The sequence below is a fragment of the Thamnophis sirtalis genome, unplaced genomic scaffold (assembly GCF_051295495.1).
Source record: "Thamnophis sirtalis isolate CommonGarterSnake01/CBP01778 unplaced genomic scaffold, rThaSir2_p1.2 scaffold_10, whole genome shotgun sequence".
NCBI classification, from domain to species: domain Eukaryota; kingdom Metazoa; phylum Chordata; class Lepidosauria; order Squamata; family Natricidae; genus Thamnophis; species Thamnophis sirtalis.
The window spans coordinates 5,410,703-5,434,047 of NW_028261390.1; positions in this window are offsets into that span (position 1 = coordinate 5,410,703).

A 23,345-nucleotide genomic window follows, 5' to 3' on the forward strand; every position below is an offset into this window, starting at 1 on the left:
TTTTTGAAACCCACCACTGAAGACATCTCACTTCTCATCCATGAAGTTTCTTCAGTTTTGGGACAACCGTGACCTGGATAATTTTGTTTTTCTTGACATCTCACTTCTCACCCAAGAAGCTTCTTCAGTTCTGGGACAACTGTGACCTGGATGACTTTGATTTTCCTTGAAGACGTCTCACTTCTCATCCTAGAAGCTTCTTCAGTTCTGGGACAACCAGGACCTGGATGACTTTGTTTTTCATTGAAGACATCTCACTTCTCATCCAAGAAGCTTTTTCAGTTCTGGGACAACCATGATCTGGATGACTTTGTTTTCCCTTGAAGGCATCTCACTTCTCATCCTAGAAGCTTCTTCAGTTCTGGGACAACCTGGATGACTGAGAATCTCCATAGACATTTCACTAACTGGATGCTTTCTGAAATCCATAGTAGGAATGTCAGGACATAAGACATTCATGTTACTTTATCTCCAACAGGGAGATTTTTAAAAAAAATCAGCCATGGATCCATCAGCGAGTAAATCTATGTGGTTGTTGCTGTGCAGTCGTTCAATTGTTTTCTGACTCTTCACAATCCAGTGAACATTTTGCCACAATTGTCCGTCAATAAATGCCACTCTGAATTCTTGCAAGCTTGTGTCAGTACCATCAATGCTACTGTCTAGATTCTAGATAACTTGTTTTCTGTCAATCTTCTCCCCTACCCCCAGTTACCTCCTCTTTTTCCAAACATCGGTGTCTTCTCTACAACATAGAATAACAGAGTTGGAAGGGACTTTGGAGGTCTTCTAGTCCAGCCCCCTGCTCAATATGTTTGGCACATGAGAAATCGCCCCATCATAGCGCCACCGCGCATTTGCGCTCGCCTCACGCCAGCCAGCTGATTTTCGGGTCTCTGCCGCGCACGCGGGAGAAGCACACACATGTGCAGGAGGGGGGGTCACACGCACATGCTCAGGGGGGTGGGGGAACCCATGGAGGTGCAGTTCCCTCCCCCCCGGACCCCATTTTTCAACTCAGGAGGCTTCAAAGAGGCCTCCTAGGCCCCAAAAGGAGGCATGGGGAGGGGGTTGCACATGCATGTACGGGGGGGAGCGTGGGGGGGTCACACAAACTTGCGCAGGAGAGCGAGCCATGCAGGGGTTGTCACACACTAATTTGCATTATGGGTGTTACACGCTTTCGGCACAGTAGGACAAACAAGATTAGGCATCACTGCCCTATACCATTTAGAGCAAATGGTTATCTAATCTCTTTTTAAAAAACTTCGAGTGTTGGAGCATTCACAACTTCTGGAGGCAAGTTGTTCCACTGGTTAATCGTTCCAACTATCAGGAAATTTGAATCCCACCACTATCTGTCACTATCACTTCTCTTTCACTTGTTTGAATTGGCATTACAATGCTTCTTGACATAATCTTAAGGCTTTTTTTTTTTTTAAAATCCCAACTCCTAGATTTAAATTGTTTAATTAAAACGTTTAATTGAATAGAAGGCCAGCTTTCACACTACATTTTTCAATGCTTAAAAGGACTTTGTGAAGCCTACCAAAATGCCTCTGTGGTGGTACATATTTAGGATACAATACAATACAATAGCAGAGTTGGAAGGGACCTTGGAGGTCTTCTAGTCCAACCCCCTGCCTAGGCAGGAAACCCTATACCATTTCAGACAAATGACTATCCAACATCTTCTTAAAGACTTCCAGTGTTGGGGCATTCACAACTTCTGGAGGCAAGTTGTTCCACGGATTAATTGTTCTAGCTGTCAGGAAATTTCTCCTTAGTTCTAAGTTGCTTCTCTCCTTGATTAGTTTCCACCCATTGCTTCTTGTCCTGCCCTCAGGTGCTTTGGAGAATAGCTTGACTCTCTCTTCTTTGTGGCAACCCCTGAGATATTGGAAGACGGTCCTTCTTTTCATCAAAGTCTAATATCTGAGGTCTTTGACTCTGGTCTCCAAAGTATTATATTTTTTGTTTCTTTATTCAGAACGGAAGTCCAGTTGTTCTTCATTTAATACGGGACAATTTGCTCTACTTGTGGTCCAAGTACTCTCGCCAGTTTTCTCTGGCACCACAATTCAAAGGCCACAATTTTCATTCCTCCCCACTTTTTCCTCCACATGCTCCAGCTTTTCACAACCCCATTTTGCAACTGAGAAAATTATAGCCTTCGCCATAGTTACATTGATTGTCAGGGTGAACTCCCTGAACTTGAATATTTTCTCTAGAACTATTATCCTTTCTCCCAACCCAATTCACCAGCCCTGTGAATTCTTAAACCTAGGAAAATCTGTTGCCAGAGGTTGGTATTCAGTGAGTTCTGACCAGTTCTGGAGAACTGGTAGTGGAAATTTTGAGTAGTTTAGAGTACTGGCAAATACCACCTCTGGCTGGCCATGCCCCCATCTATTCATTGCCTCCCAAGTCCCAGCTGATGAGTGTCCAGGCTGATCAGCTCGGTCTTCTTCTGTTCTTTTCTTCTGGCAGCTCTGCGCATGCACACACTGAGAACAGGCTCCAGCTGTTCTTCTGCTTCACTGCTGTCTAGCTCCCAAGGCAGCTGAGAACTGCCAGATGGCCTTGTCCCACTCTCTGCCTCCAACACAGAGCCCTCATCTGAGCCTTCCCCAGACTCCAGGACTGCCCCATGTTCCTCCCCAACCTCCTTACTTTCCGACTCTGCTAGCCACTGGCTGGCGACAACAGTTATGTTGTCAAAATTGCACCAAAGAAGGTTTCCCCCCTCCCCAAAGTTGAGGCTATATGTAACTCAGAGTTGAATTCTTGGCTTCTTGGTGTTCTGTTCCTGCAAATGTTTCATTATCAGCCTGCAGGGAAAAGAATATCTGAAGGAACACCAAGAGCCCAACACTTCTCCTGAAATCAAGTGGCAGCCCCAGGAAATGTGAGCTGCTGTGGGCCAGCGACAGCTGTAGTCACATAATTCAAAGTGCCAACCGAAAAGCAAGAGAAAGGTCATAATTAGCATTTGCAAACAATCCTCACTTCTTGCCTAGAAACCGATTTGGCCCTTGCTATGTTATTACATTGGGCGTTTTCGACCTCGGATGCCACTTTATGCTCCTTCACAGACCCCCTCACATCCTGCTTAAATATCTTCCCTTGGGACATCACTGTGTGCCATTGCATTGGACTTGGATTGGATTTATTACATTTATATGCCGCCCTTTTCCCCGAAGGGAACTCAGGGCGGCTCACAATCCAAGTCAGGGAAGGGGGTACAGACAGGGGATAAAAAGACGAACATAACAATACACAATTTTAAAACACACAACAACCATACCATTCGAGGAGGGGGGCAAAAGCTCTTTAGCCCCAGGCCTGTCGGAACAGCCAGGTTTTAAGGGCCTTTGCGGAAGGCCTGGAGGGTGGTGAGGGTTCAAATCTCCACGGGGAGCTCGTTCCAGAGGGTCAGAGCAGCCACAGAGAAGGCTCTCCTCCGGGTAGTCGCCAGTCGGCATTGGCTGGCGGATGGAATTCGGAGGAGGCCTAATCTGTGGGATCTGATCGGTCTATTGGAGGTTATTGGCAGCAGGCGGTCTCTCAAGTACCCGTGCATGCCAAAACAACCAGACACGAAGGTAGTTTTTTTCTCCCCCTGCCATCTCTCTGCTAAACGCTTAATCCCCACGGCACAGTCTTATGTCTGAAGGTATTTACACAGGTAGCAGCCCTGTATTCCTTTTATCCTCCACAACTTCTCCTCTTCTCTACTACCTTCTCCTATTTCTCCCTTGTTGTTTATACCTTAGGATATCTGATTGTACCTTATAATTTATCATCTATGAGTTACCACGTTGTTATTTGTAAGTACAATAAGAGTTTATGCACCAGAGAGAAATGGAACAGGAAGTGGAAGAAGATGAAAAGTAGAAAAGAAAAAGAATAGGAGAAGTTCCAAAGAGTACAGCAAAACCAAACACCTGTAGCAGTATATGGTGTGTGTGTGTGTGTGTGTGTGTGTGTGTGTGTGTGTGAGAGAGAGAGAGAGAGAGAGAGAGACAGAGACAGAGACAGAGACAGAGACAGAGACAGAGACAGAGACAGAGAGACAGAGAGATAGAGAATCTGAAGAGTCTTCATTTGCTTTCCTCTTTGTAGAACCGAAACCAACATTTTACTTATAGTGAATTGACTTACTTGACTTAAGTCTTTAGCGTCGGCACGGCATCGCCAATCCCTTCGCTGGAGAGTCGCATGCATCCCGAATCAACGGGATCCATGATTCTAGGCTGAGTACTACTTGAGCTCTCTGGGCCCAAGAGTCGACAGAGCCCCTTCTGTTGGAAAACGGTGGGCACCTCGAGAAGGCAGGGGTTGTCTTGATAATGAGAGGCTATATTTTGCGCGTCAATTATCCTTGCCCACCTTATAGTGAATCATTTGTAAGACACATCATGAAAGTATCACCAGGTTGCAACACCGTAAAGCAGTGGCTTCTCAGGGAAGAAAAATCACTTGAAAATATTCCCAAGGTGTCCTCCGTTCGCGCCCTTCGAAACCTCTTTGGAAAGACAGATTCCAGTTCAGCTGCCCCGTCCTATCGCATTTCGATCTTAATGCCATCCTATTACGGTTCTTTGTCGGGATTAAATAAAGCCTCTTTGACCAGCTTTTTCCAACCTGGGCAGACCCCGGGGTCTTTTGATAAAGGTAATAGCAACGAAAGAACCTCCCAACCAAGAAAGAGAAATAATAAGCGTTGGTTGGGGTCTCGTAAACCCTCGCGAAAGAGTTCCATTGGGCTGAACCTTATAATCACTTAAATAGGATAAGTGGGGAGGGGGATTAGCAATGGGATTCAAGCATTAAGCACTTTTAAATCCCCTCGCTCCTTCCTCATATTATTGACCGGTGGGAGATTAAACTGAAGAAAACAGCATGAGACGCTTTTAACAGGTTTATTCGCGATGGCACCAACCTTAGATGGAGAATTTTCCCCAAAAGCATTTGATACACTTTAAGGGTGGATCTTTCCACGGTGAAGAATGGAGGTCTGTCACTAAAATATCACAAAGCAAAAAAACGGGACCTCTAAGCAAGGAATTTCTGCAGATCTGCAATCTATAGTTAGAAAGACCCGCCAAAAAAGACAGATATTTGCACGTTCTCAGATTCCTTCTTTATGAACAACCAACAATGAGGGGTGTGGTGGCTCAGTGATTTAATAACACTGGAGATGGTCTCTGGTCCCTCAGTTCGAGTCTTCGCACTTTGTGGTGGGGTGAGTCCCCATCACTTGTCCCAGCTTCTATAGCAATAGCAGTTCGACTTATATACCGCTTCATTCCTCTCTAAGCGGTTTACAGAGTCAGCGTATCGCCCCCACAGTCTGGGTCCTCATTTCACCCACCTCGGAAGGATGGAAGGCTGAGTCAACCTTGAGCCGGTGAGATTTGAACCGCTGAACTGCAGATAACAGTCAGCTGAAGTGGCCTGCAGTACTGCACCCTAACCACTGCGCCACCTCGGCTCTTATAATCTATCCACCTTGCAATTTGAAAGCATGTTCTGTGCGAGTTGATAAATGAGAACCACTTTGGTGGGGAGACGAGTGGGTGCTCTGTGAAGGCAGTCGGATTCCTGATGGCTCTGAACCTTCCCAGTTTCCAGAGAAAGGAAGGAGTCTTTCTTTCTGGTGCAAAGCAAGCTCGCCCTCTTGTGGAGGAACGTAGGAAGTGTATGAGGATGTCCCAGGATTGAGCAGACAAATTACTACTCTACAATAGCATTGTAGTCTCCTAAACATTGTTTAATGTAACAAAGCCATACTCTGACAACAACAACAGCCAACAGCTAGGTCAGTGTTTCTCAACCTTGGCAATTTGAAGATGTCCGGACTTCAACTCCCAGAATACCCCAGCCAGCGAATGCTGGCTGGGGAATTCTGGGAGTTGAAGTCCGGACATCTTCAAGTTGCCAAGGTTGAGAAACACTGATCTAGGTGGACAGGAAGGCCTCCAAAGTCTCTTGCAACTCTGTTTTTCTGATAACTATTTTTTTCTTTCCCAGATTTAGTTTGGTTCTCAACAAGGCAACTGTGATTCCATGTTAAAATAATTTTTCTCTATGGTTACAGCTGAATGAACTGAACCAGAATCTGTTCACACCCTTAGTATCTTTCGGCATATAGCTTTTGTTAAGCGAGAGGGTGGTTAAGGGAGACACGTCTCATTTCACCATCTTTTCGCCATGTGGTTAAGCAAATCACGCGGTCATTAAACTAGAGCTTCCCCCGCTGACTTCATTTTCATTTTAAAATTAAAGCAAGATGGAAAGGCCAGTTGTGTGACTGGTTTTTTCTTCTCCCTGTTAGAAAGCAAAAGAAAGAATAAAAGACAGGGAGAAGGAAGGAAGGAAGGAAGGAAGGAAGGAAGGAAGGAAGGAAGGAAGGAAGGAAGAAGGAAGGAAGGAAGGAAGGGGAAAGAACAAGAAGGAAGGAAGGAAGGAAGGAAGGAAGGAAGGAAGGAAGGAAGGAAGGAAGGAAAAGGAAAGAACAAAAATGAAGGAAGGAAGGGGAAGGGAAGGAAGGAAGAGGAAAGAAGGAAAGGAAAGGAAAGAAAGAAGGAAAAGGAAGGAAGGAAAGAAGAAAAAGGAAAGAAGAAAAAGGAAAGAAAGAAGGAGTGGAAAAGAAGGAAGGGAGGAAAGAACAAAAGAATGAAAAGGAAAGAACAAAAATGAAGGAAGGAAGGGGAAAGAAGGAAAAGGAAAGAACAAAAATGAAGAAAGGAAGGAAAGAAGGAAAAGGAAAGAACAAAATAATGAAAAGGAAAGAACAAAAATGAAGGAAGGAAGGGAAGGAAGGAAGGGGAAAGAAGGAAAAGAAAGGAAAAGGAAGGAAGGAAAGATGGAAAGAAGAAACGGAAAAACAAAAAGGAAGGGGGAAGAAGGAAAAGGAAGAAAGAAAAGAAGGAAAGAACAAAAAGGAAAGAACAAAAATGAAGGAAGAAAGGAAGGAAAGAAAGGGAAGGAAGGAAGAGGAAAGAAGGAAAAGAAAGGAAGGAAAGAAGGAAAAGGAAAGAAAAAGGAAAGAAGGAAGAAAGGCAGGAAGAGAAAGGAGAAAGAAGGAGAAAGAAGGAAAAGGAAGGAAGGAGAAAGAATGAAAAGAAAAGTATGAAAAGAGAAGGAAAAGAAAGGAAGGAAAGAAGGAACAAAAAGGAAAAATGAAAAGGAAAGGGAAGGGAAGGGAAGGAAGGAGAAGGAAGGAAGGAAGGAAGGAAGGAAGGAAGGAAGGAAGGAAGGAAGGAAGGAAGGAAGGAAGGAAGGAAGGAAGGAAGGAAGGAAAAATGTCTGAATTCCCTAGGAAATTGTAGTCAAGAACCACGGCCAAACTGTATTGAAAGATCTCTTTTACAGCTTCTCTCCCATTCCTCCTCTAACATTTCAGACCATCTTCAAACCATTGAATCAAAAAGTCAGCTGTGAAAGAGGCTGTCCAAATAAATTTGCTTCCAGCGGGTTTTAAAGTTGGAATCATCACACACACACACAAATACACACAAACACACACACCCCCTTCTACAGGGCTATAACGCAGACGGGCCAACATCGCAACAGCACAGGGGGGAGAAGAGAGAAACTACACTGGAGAGACATTTGTTGCTGTAAAGGCAATAAAACCTTTTCTTCTCAAGTCGTCTTTTGCTATTAAGGAATACTCAAGCGTTCATTCTAAGATTACTTTCTTAAGGTCAGCTCACAACGGCAGGCATGTAACTCAAAAAGCAGAACACAAAGGCATATTTATCTCCATGCGGCTCTCATTTCTGAGCCAATATTTGAATAGGAGCTACAATCTTTTGTTATTTCAAATCTTACGTGCAGGTTTTTTTTAAAAAAACAAACACTTGGGGGGGGGGAGCGCCAGAGAAAAAGTCCCTCGCCGGCTGAGTTGGCATGCCACCATAAGTGTTGGGTTTTTTATTTATTTATCTATTTATCTATTTATCTATTTATCTATTTATCTATTTATCTATTTATCTATTTATCTATTTATCTATTTATCTATTTATCTATCTATCTATCTATCTATCTATCTATCTATCTATCTATCTATCTATCTATCTATCTATTTATTTATTTATTTATTTGGTTTGTATGCCGCCCACTCTCGAGAGACTCAGGGTGGCTTACAGGTAAAAAAGGAAGGGGGGTGGGACATACAAAAAAACAAATTAAAAATTCCACAACATTCATAACTTAAGATGGGGCTGGATAGTTCAACAGCCCCAGGCCTGCCGGAACAGCCAGCTCTTGGTGGCTTTGCGGAAGGCCGGAAGGGTAGTAAGGGTCCGGATCTCAACGGGGAGATCGTTCCATAGGGCTGGAGCAGCTACAGAGAAGGCCCTCCCCCAGGGAGTCGCCAGCCGACATTGACCGGCAGATGGAATCCGGAGGAGGCCTAGTCTGTGCGATCTTATGGGTCTCTGGGAGGTAACTGGCAGGAGGCGGTCTCTCAGGTAGCCAGGTCCGATACCATGAAGGGCTTTAAAAGTAACGACTAGCACCTCGAAGCGTGTCTGGAGACCAATGGGAAGCCAGTGCAGCTCGCGGAGGATAGATGTTGGGAAATGAAACATCTGCAAGAAAACAGCTCAGAGAGCACTAAAGACTCCACAATTGAACCCTGGGTTGCAAATATTCTCCTCTATAAGTTCTTATTGTTTCTTTTTCTTTCTTTCTTTCTTTCTTTCTTTCTTTCTTTCTTTCTTTCTTTCTTTCTTTCTTTCTTCTCTTGTTCATCTTCTTCTCCTCCTCCTTCCATCCTTCTTCCTCCTTCCTCCTGTTCTTCTTCTCTTATGTCCTTCCTTCCTCCCACTTCCCTCTTCTTTCCTCTTATCTTCCCTTCTTCCTTCCTCCCGCCTCCCTCTTCCCTCCTCCTTTCTTCTCTTCCCTTCTGTTCTCCTCTTCCTCCTTCCTTTCTCCTCTTCTCTTCCTCCTTCCCCCCTCCTCCTCTTCCTCCTCTTTTTCTCCTCCTTCTTCCCTCCTCCTCTTCCTCCTTCTTCCCTCCTCCTCTTCCTCCTCTTTTTCTCCTCCTTCTTCCCTCCTCCTCTTCCTCCTCTATTTCTCCTCCTTCTTTCCTCCTCCTCTTCCTCCTCTTTTTCTCCTTCTTCCATCCTCCTCTTCCTCCTCTATTTCTCCTCCTTCTTTCCTCCTCCTCTTCCTCCTCTTTTTCTCCTTCTTCCCTCCTCCTCTTCCTCCTCTTTTTCTCCTCCTTCTTCCCTCCTCCTCTTCCTCCTCTTTTTCTCCTCCTCTCCCTCTTCCTCCTTCCTCTTCCTCCCCTATAAACCCCACTCCTTTCTCACACGGATGTCACCTAGCTGGATAATGAAGCATCTGCAGGAAAACAACCAAGCCCAGAGAACTCCAACATCCTCACAGCTCAACCCCAAGCTACAAATATTCCCTCCTCCTTTATTTTCTAAAGGAAATGTTTGATTGACAGGAACTGCTTCCATAACCGGTGTGTAATGAGGGAAACAAAGAAACCAGGCTGATTCATTTGTATTATACTAGATCATCTGTGAGTGTGGAAGTCTTTTTTTCCCCCCATGTTAATGACTAAAGAAAAATCTGTTTGGAAGATTTAATAAGTGCACTTACTTCTGCAATAGCTTTTATATGAGCTCAAACTGCTTTGTCCTGACATTAAAATGCAAGGAATGTTCGACAGCCTTTTCGTGTTTCTTTTTAATGACTTCATTAATCAAATCAGGTAAGGAAAGGGGGGGAGGGGGGGCGAGGAAGGTGCTTTCTTTCAAGTTACTTTAAAAAGCAGGGGGATCAGAAGAAAATCCGTTCTGAATGAGTTCAGCTTGTGCCCGTGGGAAGTTATTGTGCCAACACCAAATTGATCAATCAAAACTGAATGTTTCGTTTTATTTTATTCCCCCTTCTCCTCACCTAGCTGTTCTGTGAAGCTTCTAAAGGGGGTGTGTGTGTTGCAGATAACCCTGGGAAAAAATGCAAATGGTTGAGAATGTTCTGACCGAGGCCTCCCCGAGAGCATGAAACAAACTCCTCGTCCCGGCAAAAAAACCCTTTTATTAATTGGCTGTGAATTCTGCTCATTCACAGCCAGGAAAATCTTTCAAGGGAGGATTTACGGTCACAGACCTTATCTGGCTTGGAGAGCTGCCAGGCTGATAGCTGCAGAACTTGGCAGAGAGTCTCGGAGAATCACAGGCCAATTAAGCGAATTAATTGTCTCCTGCAAACTCCATCTAGTTACCTTTCATGGCTAAGATGGGAGTAGAACTCCCAGTCTTCTAGTTTCTAGGCCAATGTCTTAACCACTAGACCAAGCTGCCTCTCCAACCATTATTCTTGGAGCTGTGGTCTCAACACCTCTGCTGGATACTAGGCAACAAACGCTGCACCTGACTGTAATGTACAGTAGTCCTCAACCTACAACAGTTCATTTAATGACCATTCAGTTACAAGAGCACTGAAAAAAATGACTTACGACCAGTTTTCTCACTTACTCCTGTAGCATCTCAGTGGTCACTTGGTCAAAATTCAGGTGCTTGGTAACTGACTCACATTTATGACAGCTGCAGTGTCCTGGGGTCATGGGATCCCTTTTTGTGAGCAATATCAATGGGGAAGCCAGGTCCACTGTGACTAACTCAACAACTGCCGTGGGTCCCTTAACAATTTTGGCAAGACAGGTTGTAAAATGGGGCAACATTCATTGAACTAATGTTTTGCTTAGCGATGGAAATGTGGGGCTCAATTTGTGGTCATAAGTCGAGGAGGACTACTTTTATAATGGAGACCAAAGGAAGGGAAGAAATGGGAGTCAGCGAGGAAATGAGGGAAGGGGATTCAAAACAGGAGACTCTCTTTTTCCTGGGAGGAAAGATGCAGACATGAAACTTAAAGGCTGATCGGTCTCTATCTGTCTATCCATCTCTTTATCTCTCTCTATATCTATCATCTATCCATCCATCCATCCATCCATCTCTTTATCTCTCTCTATATATATATATATATATCATTTATCCATCCATCCATCTCTTTATCTCTCTCTATATATCTATCTATCATCTATCCATCCATCCATCTATCTATCTATCTGTCTGACTGTCTGTCTGTCTATCTATCTATGTATCTCTATATCTCCATCTATCATCCATGCATCCATCCATGCATCCATCCATGCATCCATCCATGCATCCATCCATGCATGCATCCATCCATCCATCCATCCATCCATCCATCCATCCATCCATCCATCCATCTATCTATCTATCTCTATATCTCTATCTATCATCAATCCATCCATCTCTTTCTCTCTATATCTATCTACAGTTGGCGCAGTTCAGTGGTGGGTTTCAGCCGGTACGGCCCGGTGCGACCATACTGGTAGTAGCCAGAAGCAGTGACCGTCATACCGGTATGGTGGCTCGTTTGACCCCCTGCCCGCCCGCATTCCATACCTGTTTATAACACAACTGGCCAATCGCACACAGTGCCTGCGCGACCTCCGCCGAGCAGCTGAGTGTCGCACAACTAGGATGCCTGGCCCCATGCACAGCGTACCAATAGCGACAGGGAGCGGAACCCACCACTGGTGCGGTTGTCTCTATAGTCAGCGATATCCGGGTGTGATAGGAATAAAATACCTTCCTGAATGTAGCAGGGTGCTGGAAGAGAGCGACTCCCTTAATCTGCATGATTAAGATTCATATCAAATTCTGAAACCACTGTAATCACTACAATTTACCTCAGAGCAAGAGAAGGTACTTTCGAAAGCCTTAAGGAGCAATGTGATTACATAGCGAGGGCTCTCAACGTTCTTATGAACATTTTCACCTTTTGGGTGGTTGATACCTTGTTTTTAAAAGGGCCTGATCTTCCTTGCAATTTTGTAAACAAATAAAAAACGGAGTGTTAGTGCAAAACATGAACTAAAATAAAGGATGGGCTTAGGACAGGGGTGAAATCAATTTACACTCGCTACCGGTTCGCAAATGTGAATGCAAGCGTTACCTCCGTGCATGCGCAGAGCGCCAAAAATGGGATATGATGATGTCCAGGCAGGTGGGCGGAGCCTCCTGCCACTACCGCTACTGGTTCGCCTGAACCAGATAGAACTGTCACCAGTCCCATTTCCCCTCCTTCAGAGGCCCTGGCCCTGCTTCCTCCCCAATGACTGTCTCTTTCTTTGAGCTTATCTTCCTCCTGCGGTGGCTGGTCCAGACTCCGGAACGCAAGCTCTCATTTTTGGTGTGACTGCAAGATGCCTCCCAGCTGCTGCCTCTTTTCCAGCCACTTCCCAGCAGCGGCAGCTGGCTGGAGGCTGCTGAAAAGTTTCACGGTCTCGAACACGCCAGAAAAATACCCCGCTGCCGTCACCAGCCTGTTAAGCCCAATTGGAGCAAAGCAGTTTTGAATCTCACCACTGACGAGTGCAGCTTGAAAATGTGCCTTCATAGAGACTACCGGTTCCACGACCAGTTTGGGCAAACCGGTACGAACCGGCTGAATGCCACCTCTGGTTCTGCTTCATCGTTACACCATCTTTCCAATCAGCTTCCATGTTTCTGGTGTCTTTTTTTTTTTCTTCTGGGCTTGGAACTGAACCAGATAGATTATTTTCTTCCCACAGTGGTAAAACCGTAGCAATTGATTTCACACAGCTTGACCGGTTTCTGCACTGGATCTAAACCAAATCCACAGTATAGTTTGGAGTGCCATCAGTCTATCTGAAAAAGACTGCCAAGAAATCTCACACATTCGCTCAGAGATGGAAGGAAACCCGATTGAAAGGAGCTCCAGGGAAGCTGCTGTTAATTCAGGTGGCCCTTTGTTATTTCAGTTGACGCAGAACTGGGTGTTCATTTGATGATCAAAATGGTAGGAATTGGCCAGGAAAGGCCTGAAAGAGTTCAGCCTGGTTCCAAAAAGGCTCGAGATCTGTAACAATCTCTCTATATATCTATCTATCATCTATCCATCCATCCATCCATCTATCTCTATATCTCTATCATCCATCCATCCATCCATCCATCTCTATATCTCTATCTATCATCCATCCATCCATCCATCTATCTCTCTTCATCTCTCTATCTCTTTCTATATCTCTATCTATCATCTATCCATCCATCAATCTCTTTATCTCTCTATATATCTATCATCTATCCATCCATCCATCCATCTCTCTTTATCTCTCTATCTTTATCTATATCTCTATCTATCATCTATCCATCCATCAATCTCTTTATCTATATCTATATCTATATCTATCTCTATCATCTCTATCATCTCTATCTCTATCTCTATCTATCTATCATCTATCTATCTATCTATCTATCTATCTATCTATCTATCTATCTATCTATCTATCTATCTATCTATCTATATATATATATATATATATATATATATATATATATATAAAATCCATCCATCCATCCATCCATCTCTTTTTATCTCTCTATCTCTTTCTATATCTCTATCATCCATCCATCCATCTATCTATCTATCTCTATATCTCTATCTATCGTCCATCCATCCATCTCTCTTTATCTCTCTATCTCTTTCTATAGCTCTATCATCTATCCATCCATCCATCTCTTTATCTCTTTCTATATCTCTATCTATCATCTATCCATCCATCCATCCATCCATCCATCTATCTCTTTATCTCTCTATAGATAGGTAGGTAGGTAGGTAGATAGATAGATGATAGATAGATAGATAGATAGATAGATAGATAGATAGATAGATAGATAGATAGCTAGATAGATAGGGAGGGAGAGAGAGAGATCATCCACCCATCCACCCATCTATCCATCCATCTCTCTCTCTCTCCCTCCTTCCTTCCCTCCCTCCCCCCTCTCAATCTCTCTCAATCTCTCTATCTCTCTATCATCTATATCTATTTATCATCTATTTATGATAGAGCTTATGTGTGAGAGAAAGAGGGTGAATACAACTCCTCCTTAATAGTTCCCAGAGCAAAACTGTAGATGCAGATAGAAGAAAGGGATGTCAGGCCCCAAACTAAGAATGCAACATGGTGTTTCTTCCAACTTGAGTTCTTTATTGTTTTCGCACCCAGTGACAAAAGTCTTCTCTAGATGTTTTTTTTTTTTTTTATTCCTACTACACCAAACTGTTACTGTTCCCGACTCAGATTTTACATTTTTATCGCCTTTCCCTGAGGGCGGGAAGGAAACATGGTCCATTAGCACCCCCTGCTGGATGAAAGGATTGCTTCATGTCACTTTGTGTCAATTGCAAGGCAAAAAGGCCTGAGGGCGGCCATGGGGTCTTCACGCCTCAATCAGCCCATTCTTCTCCCTAAACAATCCCGTTGGTGCCTGTGCTATTCTTGGCACTTCATTGTCTCCTTGTTAAGAGTCAGAGTGCTATTTTATTTCCACGGTTCAAACAGGAACCTTTGCTTGAAGATCCAAGGCTTGCAAAGCAGCTTTCAAGGATTCATTTGTTCCTACAATTCAGATCTTCATGGGGTTAGGTCACTTCTGAAATTTCATTGATTTATTGGGTGCCATCAAGTTGCTGTTCACTCTTAGTGATCACTAATGTGTAACCAATCTATCAGTGGTGGGTTTCAAAAATTGTTCGAACCTACTCTGTGGGTGTGGCCTCCTTTGTGGGAGTGGCTTGCCATCCATGTGACCAGATGGGAGTGGCTTGCCATCCATGTGACCGGATCAGAGTGGCTTGCCATCCCTGTGACCGGATGGGAGTGGCTTGCCATCCATGTGACCGGATGGGAGTGGCTTGCCATCCCTGTGACCAGATGGGAGTGGCTTGCCATCCATGTGACCGGATCGGAGTGGCTTGCCATCCATGTGACCGGATGGGAGTGGCTTGCCATCCCTGTGACCAGATGGGAGTGGCTTGCCATCCCTGTGACCGGATGGGAGTGGCTTGCCATCCATGTGACCGGATGGGAGTGGCTTGCCATCCATGTGACCGGATGGGAGTGGCTTGCCATCCATGTGACCAGATCGGAGTGGCTTGCCATCCCTGTGACCGGATCGGAGTGGCTTGCCATCCCTGTGACCGGATGGGAGTGGCTTGCCATCCATGTGACCAGATGGGAGTGGCTTGCCATCCCTGTGACCAGATGGGAGTGGCTTGCCATCCATGTGACCGGATCGGAGTGGCTTGCCATCCCTGTGACCGGATGGGAGTGGCTTGCCATCCATGTGACCGGATCGGAGTGGCTTGCCATCCCTGTGACCGGATGGGAGTGGCTTGCCATCCATGTGACCGGATGGGAGTGGCTTGCCATCCATGTGACCGGATGGGAGTGGCTTGCCATCCCTGTGACCAGATGGGAGTGGCTTGCCATCCATGTGACCGGATGGGAGTGGCTTGCCATCCATGTGACCGGATGGGAGTGGCTTGCCATCCATGTGACCAGATGGGAGTGGCTTGCTACCCATGTGACCGGATGGGTGTGGCTTGCCACCCATGTGACCGGATATGAAGATGCCGCCGACACTTGTCAGAACCACCTTAAATTACCTCACACACAGCACTGGCATGCATAAGAATATGGTGTAAACTTGTTTTCCAAAAGGCATCTTTGGTTTGCATTAAAACAACTTCAACACACGCAATGTTCTGATTGCACCACAAACGCAGTAGTCATCCTTACCTTTGACAGGGTCTTATTTTCTTTTGACCCCCGAAATAAGCCCTTGGCTTTATTTTTGGGGAGGTCTTATTATTTTTGAGGTGCAGAAGGCGGCGAGCGTGGTTACCTCATGGCTGCTGCTGTGTTGCAATATTTTCGGGGAGGGCTTATTTTAGCGCATGCGCTCAAAAGCCCAATTGGGCTTATTATCCGGGGAGGTCTTATTTTTGTGGAAATAGGGTATATCTTTACCACAGTGGTGGCTTTCAATTTATCTTACTACCGGTTCACTTGTGCGCTTATGCTTGCACACACACGATGCTTCTGCGCTTGTGCAGAAGTGTACAGGAGTGTGGGCGGAGCCTCCTGCTGCCACCATTACTGGTTCGCCCGATCGGAGGGGTGAGGGGGGGGCAAGCGGCAGAAACCCACCTCTGCTTTACCAGTTCTTGAATATCAATGCTGTTGGTGGTGGTTATTTATGGCAGTAAAGATTTAACTTTTAGTCCCTATTGTGATTGGCAGCTTGCTTCAGTGGTTTTAATTCTCATAACTAAGTTTGGGGAAATAATTAGCTCACACTATAATGCTGGTAATTGTTTTTTATGTGCCAGAGCTTATCCTTCCCTTATAAAGTTTTATACCCCGAATTTATATGGCATTACTTTTAATGCGAGGTTCACATCGTATAGCACCTAGAAATCCTACTTTATAAGGCGTCTAACAAATTGAAATAATAAAAGCACTACAATCGTAAATGCTGAAGGTGATCTAATCCAGGGAGAAAATGTTAAAAATGGACAGGAGAAAACATTTGTCCATTACTATTCATTTAAACAGTGCTAGAAAACGTTTGAGACCCATCGAACATAGACTAAGAGAATTGGAAGGGACTTTAGAGGTCTTCTAGTCCAAACCCCTGCTTCAGCAGGAGACCCTATATTTTTTCTGACAAATGGTTGTCCAGTCTTTTTTTGAATGCCTCCAATGATGAAGTAAAGGACGCAGTGGCTCAGTGGCTAAGACACTGAGCTGGTCGATCCGAAAGGTCGGCAGTTCGAATCCCTAGCGCTGCATAACGGAGTGAGCTCCCGTGACTTGTCCCAGCTTCTGCCAACCTAGCAGTTTGAAAGCACGTTAAAAAAATGCAAGTAGAAAAATAGGAGCCACCTTTGGTGGGAAGGGGAAAGTGTTCTGTGCGCCTTCGGCGTTGAGTCATGCCGGCCACATGACCACGGAGATGTCTTCGGACAGCGCTGGCTCTTTGGCTTTGAAACAGAGATGAGCACCGCCCCCTAGAGTCGGGGACAACTAGCACGCATGTGCCTAATGATGGAGTATCCACAACTTCTGGAAGCCATTCCACTGATAATTGTTGTCATCGTCAGGAAATTTCTTCTTACTTCTCCTTGATTACCGTGTTTTCCCGAAAATAAGGCAGAGTCTTATTTTCTTTTGACCCCCGAAATAAGTACTTGGTCTTATTTTTAGGGAGGTCTTATTATTTTTGAGGAGCAGAGGAGGCAGCGAGCGTGTGTTGAAGTTGTTTTAACGCAAACCAAAGATGCCTTTTAAAAAACAAGTTTACATCATATTCTTATGCATGCCAGTGCTGTGTGTGAGGGAATTTAAGGTGGTTCTGACAAGTGTCGTCGGCATCTTCATATCCGGTCACATGGGCAGCAAGCCACTCCCATCCGGTCACATGGGTGGCAAGCCACTCCCACAAAGGAGGCCACACTCACAGGATAGGTTCGAACAATTTTTGAAACCCACCACTGGTCTGATTGTAAGCAATGAAGAGGTCCTTAGCTTGTCCTTCTCTTCTTTCCTAGATGATGGTCACCATTATCTGTAGATGCTGGGACAGTGTTAAAAAAAAAACAAGATCTGGATCATTGAGCAATTATTATTGTTATTACAAGTGTAGCTACACACCGTAATTCAGCTGCACAAGTTAATATCGTTCTGCTCTCCAACGGCAGTCAAAACAGAAACACAAGAGATGCCGAACAGCCTAATAACTTGTGATAACTTCATGCCTCAGTGCTTTAACCTCTGTGACTTTTAAAAAAACAAAAACTAATTCCAAGTGCATGGCCTTTTTTGGGGGGGAGAACATCAACATGCAAAGGGTTATTTCCTTGGAAAAGCAACTCCTCTGAGAGATTTCTGCACACTGTACTGTAAATCTATTTTTTTTACCCAAGTGTATTTGAGGAAATAAGTTAATCCTAAACTTATTTCGCTTCTGTGTACAGGATAGTATCAGGGCTAAGTATAATTGCATATGGCAGTACATTAAAAAAGGTTGAGGCTTTAGAAAGTGCAGAGAGGAGCAACCAAGATGATTAGGGGACTGGAGGCTAAAACATATGAAGAACGGTTGCAGGAACTGGGCCTGGCTAGACTAGTGAAGATAAGGAAAAATAAAAATCAAGGTTAACACTGTTGCAGCAGATTGAGGTTTGTAATCTACTTACGAAAGACCAGGACTTGAGACCACGAAGGTGAGAGAAACAGGTTTATTTGATGCATCGAGTTCAGCGTGCTCACACACCAAAATCTGAACTGCCTGGGCTCTGCCCAGGATGCTACTTTTATGCCGTGTTCCACACTGTGCATTCTCAAGGCGTTTCCATACACGAGACAAACATGACATTTCAAAAAGGGGAAGTTCATTTGGAATGTTACAGAGAAGTACATAGGAAAAATACAAGAAAGAGAAGTTCCTATAATGTCTTAAGCTGTCAGCAGTTTTTACCTCTGTTCTATCTCTCACCCACGCCTGGCTTCCTGTGCCCCTCCTTTACAGGGTCTTGCCACACTGTTCAGCCCTATTTTTAATACTTATGAGGAAGTTGGAGAGAAAAGTTCACTCCAGCTAAAAGTCAACTTTGGAACTCCAGGGCACTAGAATGAAAAGCCAAGCTAATATGAATTTATAAGGTCCATTCTATTAAGACCACCTAACCTGGCCAGCCACTGGTGGGTTTACCTGTGCACCCCCTCCTGCATCAGCAGGAATTGATGATGATCACTGATGATGTTACCTAGTTTGACTAAGGAAACATCTGCAAGAAAACAACCAAGCTCAGAGAGCACCAAGGATCCAGTGGTGGGATTCAGCCAGTTCGCACCTATTCGGGAGAACCGGTTGTTAACTTTCTAAGCAATTGGGATAACCAGTTGTTGGAAGAAATCTTCTTTTGTTTTTTTTCCACTCTACAGGGCTAATCCTGTAAGGAAGGCAGGAAGGAAGGAAACATTTTGGTGTTGTTTCTAGCCTAATCTTTATTGCCCTGCTTACAGAAACAGCCTCTCCAGTTAACCCTTATTACATTGTAACAGCTAAGGTGAAGCGCCCATCAATCTGAGTGGTGCTAAGTTGGCCACACCCACCCAGTCACATGACCACTGAGCCCCGCCTACCCAGCTGGTTGTAAGGGCAGAGAACTGGTTGTTAAATTATTTGAATCCCACCACTGCAAGAACCCCTCATTTCAACTCTGAGCTACAAATATTCTCCTTTTATCAACGTTCATTAAACTAGGAAGGCCAGAGGAAATTAAGATAAGCACAGCCCTCAGAATCCTTGGGAAGGATCTAGCCACATGGTTCATTAAAAGAACGCATGTTTAGAAAGCTGAAATGCACAGCTGGGCAAGATATTTATTCAAAATAACCTGCTAATCCATGCAATGTTCTCGGGGACCATGGATGATAAAATAATGCAATCCTGAGTTACTCAGAACCGGGTCCAAGCAAAGTCACATTAAAAAAAAAATGTGTAAACAGAATGCAGGCAGATGGTCTCCAGGCCTGGGTGGCATTTAATAAATAAAATGTCTCCATGGAGACATGAGCAATTAATAGACAGACATCACTCCATCCTTCCTTATCCATGTGACCATCAAACTGACAGTTTTAACAGCGATTCCTTCCTTCCTCGGTAAGAAGAATGGGATTTATCAGTCTGTGGCTTAAAACTTTTGGTTTTTTTCATTCATTCATTCATTCATTCATTCATTCATTCATTCATTCATTCAGTTATAAAATATATTTATATGCTGCCCAATCCCGAAGAGACTGGACAGCCACTTGTCTGAAATGGGATAGGATCTCCTGCTTGAGCAGGGTGCTGGACTAGAAGACCTCCATGGCCCCCTTCCAGCTCTATTCTGATTCAATATTATCGTCCTTGAGTCCCTCTTGTGCTGGGATCTTCCAGCTGCTTTAGCACAACGTGGCTGTTTGCCAATTCAGTGTGACTCAAAGCCCTCTAAAGCAAACAGACATAATAGCACCCCAGGTTCAAAAGAAAATTTGGAAATAACTGTTTAGGACAGAGAAGCCCCAATATTTCTTTTTTTCTCCTGCAATCTCTGAGATGCATTCACACGCCCTGTGGAGAGAAACTAAGCAGGATCTGCCTGGATATAAAATGTTATGAAACTCCCAAGGGATGTCCAGTCCAATTATGTGCATTTGTTCATAATCCCACTGGTCACTTGGAAGTAATGTGGGAAAATTGTGTTTTTCACATAGCCTCAGTCCTTACTTTTCTCATCGTTCTTTTCCACCCATGCTTTCCTTCTCCTTTATCCCTTCTCCTCCTCTTCCTCCTCTTTCTCCACCTTCTTCTTCTATCTCCTCTTTTTCCATGTTCATCACCGTCATCTCTCCCATCTTCTCCTCCTCCTTCTTTTTCCAATGCCACTGCCATCATCTCTTTCTCCTTCCCCTCTTCCTCCAACTCCTCCTTGTATCTCCATCTCCTACTTCTCTCTTTTTCCTCTTTTCCCATCTCCATTGCCATCATTTCCTCCCCTTTCTCTATTTCCATCTCCTTCTCTCTCTCTCTTCTTTTTATCTCCTTCTCTTTTTCCATCTCAATCGCCATCATCTCTTCCACTTCCTCCTCCTCCTTTTCCATCTTCTCCTCCTCTATTTCCTCCATCTCTTTCTCCATCTCCTTCTCCTCCTCTTTCTGCATCTCCTCCTCTTTCCTCTTTGCCATCTCCTCTTCCTCCTCCTGCCTCCACCTCTTTTTCCATGTCCATCCCCGTCATCTCTTCCTCCTCCTCTTCCTCCTCCTCCTTCTCTTTCTCCATCTCCACTTTCTCCATTTCCTCCTTACAGTGGTGGGATTCAAATAATTTAACAACTGGTTCTCTGCCCTAATGGCCAGCTGGGTAGGTGGGGCTCAGTGGTCATGTGACTGGGTGGGTGTGGCCAACTCAACATCACTCCCGTCGATGGGCGCTTCGCCTTAGCTCTTACAATGTAATCAGGGTTAACCGGAGAGGCAGTTTCTGTAAGCAGGTCAACAAAGACGAGGCTAGAAACAACACCAGAATGTTTCCTTCCTGCCTTCCTTACAGGATTAGCCCTGTAAAGTGGGGAAAAACAAAATGAGATTTCTTCCAACAACTGGTTCTCCGAACTGCCTGGAAAGTTACCAACCGGTTCTCCCAAATAGGTGCGAACCAGCTGAATCCCACCACTACCTCCTTGTATCTCCATCTCCTCCTTTTACCTCTTTCTCCTCTTTTTTTCCATCCCCTCCTCCTTTTTTCATCTCCACAATCATCATCTCTCCCATCTCCTCTTTTTCCATCTCCATTGCCACCATCTCCTCCTCCTCTCCTCTCCATCCCTGTCCTACTGTCCCCATTTATTTGTACTCATTTCATATGCTCATCCCCAGGTCTATGCTTACACCTGTTATCTCGTACATGTTTGACAAACTAAATAAATAAAATAAATAAATGAATAAAAAGCCCCTTTGAGATTTCTGAGTAACTGCCTTCTACTCTGCCCTTCCTTTCTAGGGGATGAGAAAATGCCAACGGGAAGCACGGATTTGGATAGTAAACTCATTGAAGCAAAAGCCTGTTTGTATTTTTATTGTCCGTACAGTATTTTACACAAATGGAGTTTTGCATTTGTCTGCATTAGGCACTCCCCCCATTGCTAACTGTTGTGACTCAGCAGATGTCTGCTGTGAGTCTTTTCGGGATACAAGATTCATTATGCAGCTGGGGCTTGTTAGAGGCAGGTTTGGAGATAAAAGGACGGATGCTGCCAAGCCCTAGTTGCAGGAGTCAACGTTCCTTTGTGCGTACAACATTGCTTGATACACTTGGATAAGTGCTTTGAGGTTTCCTGTAACCCTGATTCAAGGCTACACTTGGAGAAGTGCATTGCTTGTAAGAGTTGTTTTGTTTTCATTCTGTTATCTCGTTCGAGACTGTATTTATGTTATTTTTGGGCTCGAAGCCAGTCTGAGCCAAGAACTGATAAAGAAAGTTTCTTTTAAGTTTATTTGTCTGCCGTTTGTTAACCAACCATGAAGAGGGGACAGAACAGATAACTATTAATTGTGGCCTTAGCATTCGGTTTATGGCACATCTATTTCACAACGGCAGCTCCAGTAATTGGAGAAGGCCTTTTAATGAGTAGAGGTACCCAATTTTTTTCAGTTAATCACCCCGTATAAATGCACACACACACACACACACACACTTTTTTTAAAAAATCTGAGGTTGGGTAAATAAGCCCAGGGCAATTAGAACACAGCCACCACAGAGGTTAGCAACCTATGACCTATGTTAGAATATTCATGACTGGGAGAGACATTCTCTGAAGACTTTTCACTTCTCATCCAAGAAGCTTCTTCAGCTTCTGAGAAGAATAGAATAGAATACTAGAGTTGGAAGGGACCTTGGAGGTCTTCTAGTCCAACCCCTTGCCTAGACAGGAAACCCTACACCACTTCAGACAAATGGTTATTCAATATCTTCTTAAAATCATCCAGTGTTGGAAGTTTGTGTGAGTGGGACAGCACAGTTATGGGCGGTTATATAAATATGAACAAACACCGTTACTCCTTGACTTATAACAGTTCGTTTAGTGAACCAACTGAAATTACGATGGCACTGAAGAAAAATGACATGAGCATTTTTCACACTTAACAACCGTTGCAGCATCCCAATAGTCACATGGTCCAAATTCAGATACTTGGCAACCGACGCATATTTATGACGATGATTGCAACATCCCGGGGGGGGAGGGGCGTTCCCGCAATCCCCTTTTGCAACCTTCTGACAAGCAAAGTCACTGCGGAAGGCAGATTCACTAAACAACCGTGTTACTCATTTAACTGTCAGCGTTCCAAGTATCATGTAGAATTCAATCAGAGTCCAAGGCAAAACGATCCTTAAAGTTCCAATTTAATAAATCAGACATCTTAGCACATCTGTGCTAATCCCAATTCTGGAAATTACATCAGAATCCCACCCAGTTAAAAGTTCATGATCTTGTCCCCACACCCACAATCCATCACATGGTCCAATCTTCTTCTTCCACGCTGGCATCCACACCCAGCTGCTTCCGGTCAGGTGCAAAGGTGAGGAGAGAAAAGATGTCCTTGAGTTTCTAGAAAGGAATTTTTTATTTTGAAAACAACACATTCTACCCCTTGCTATTCCCCCCCCCCCCACACACACTTAATGAGAGTGTGGCAGGGCCAAAGATTCTTAAAGGAACCACTGCAGGCATGACATTAACAACCGCAGCGATTCACATAACCACTGGGATTGGAAAGGTTGCCACCTGGGGGCAAAACTCAACCAGCGTCTCACTTAACGAGAGAAATTTGGGGTGCCATTGTGGTCGTAAGTGGAGGACTCCCTCT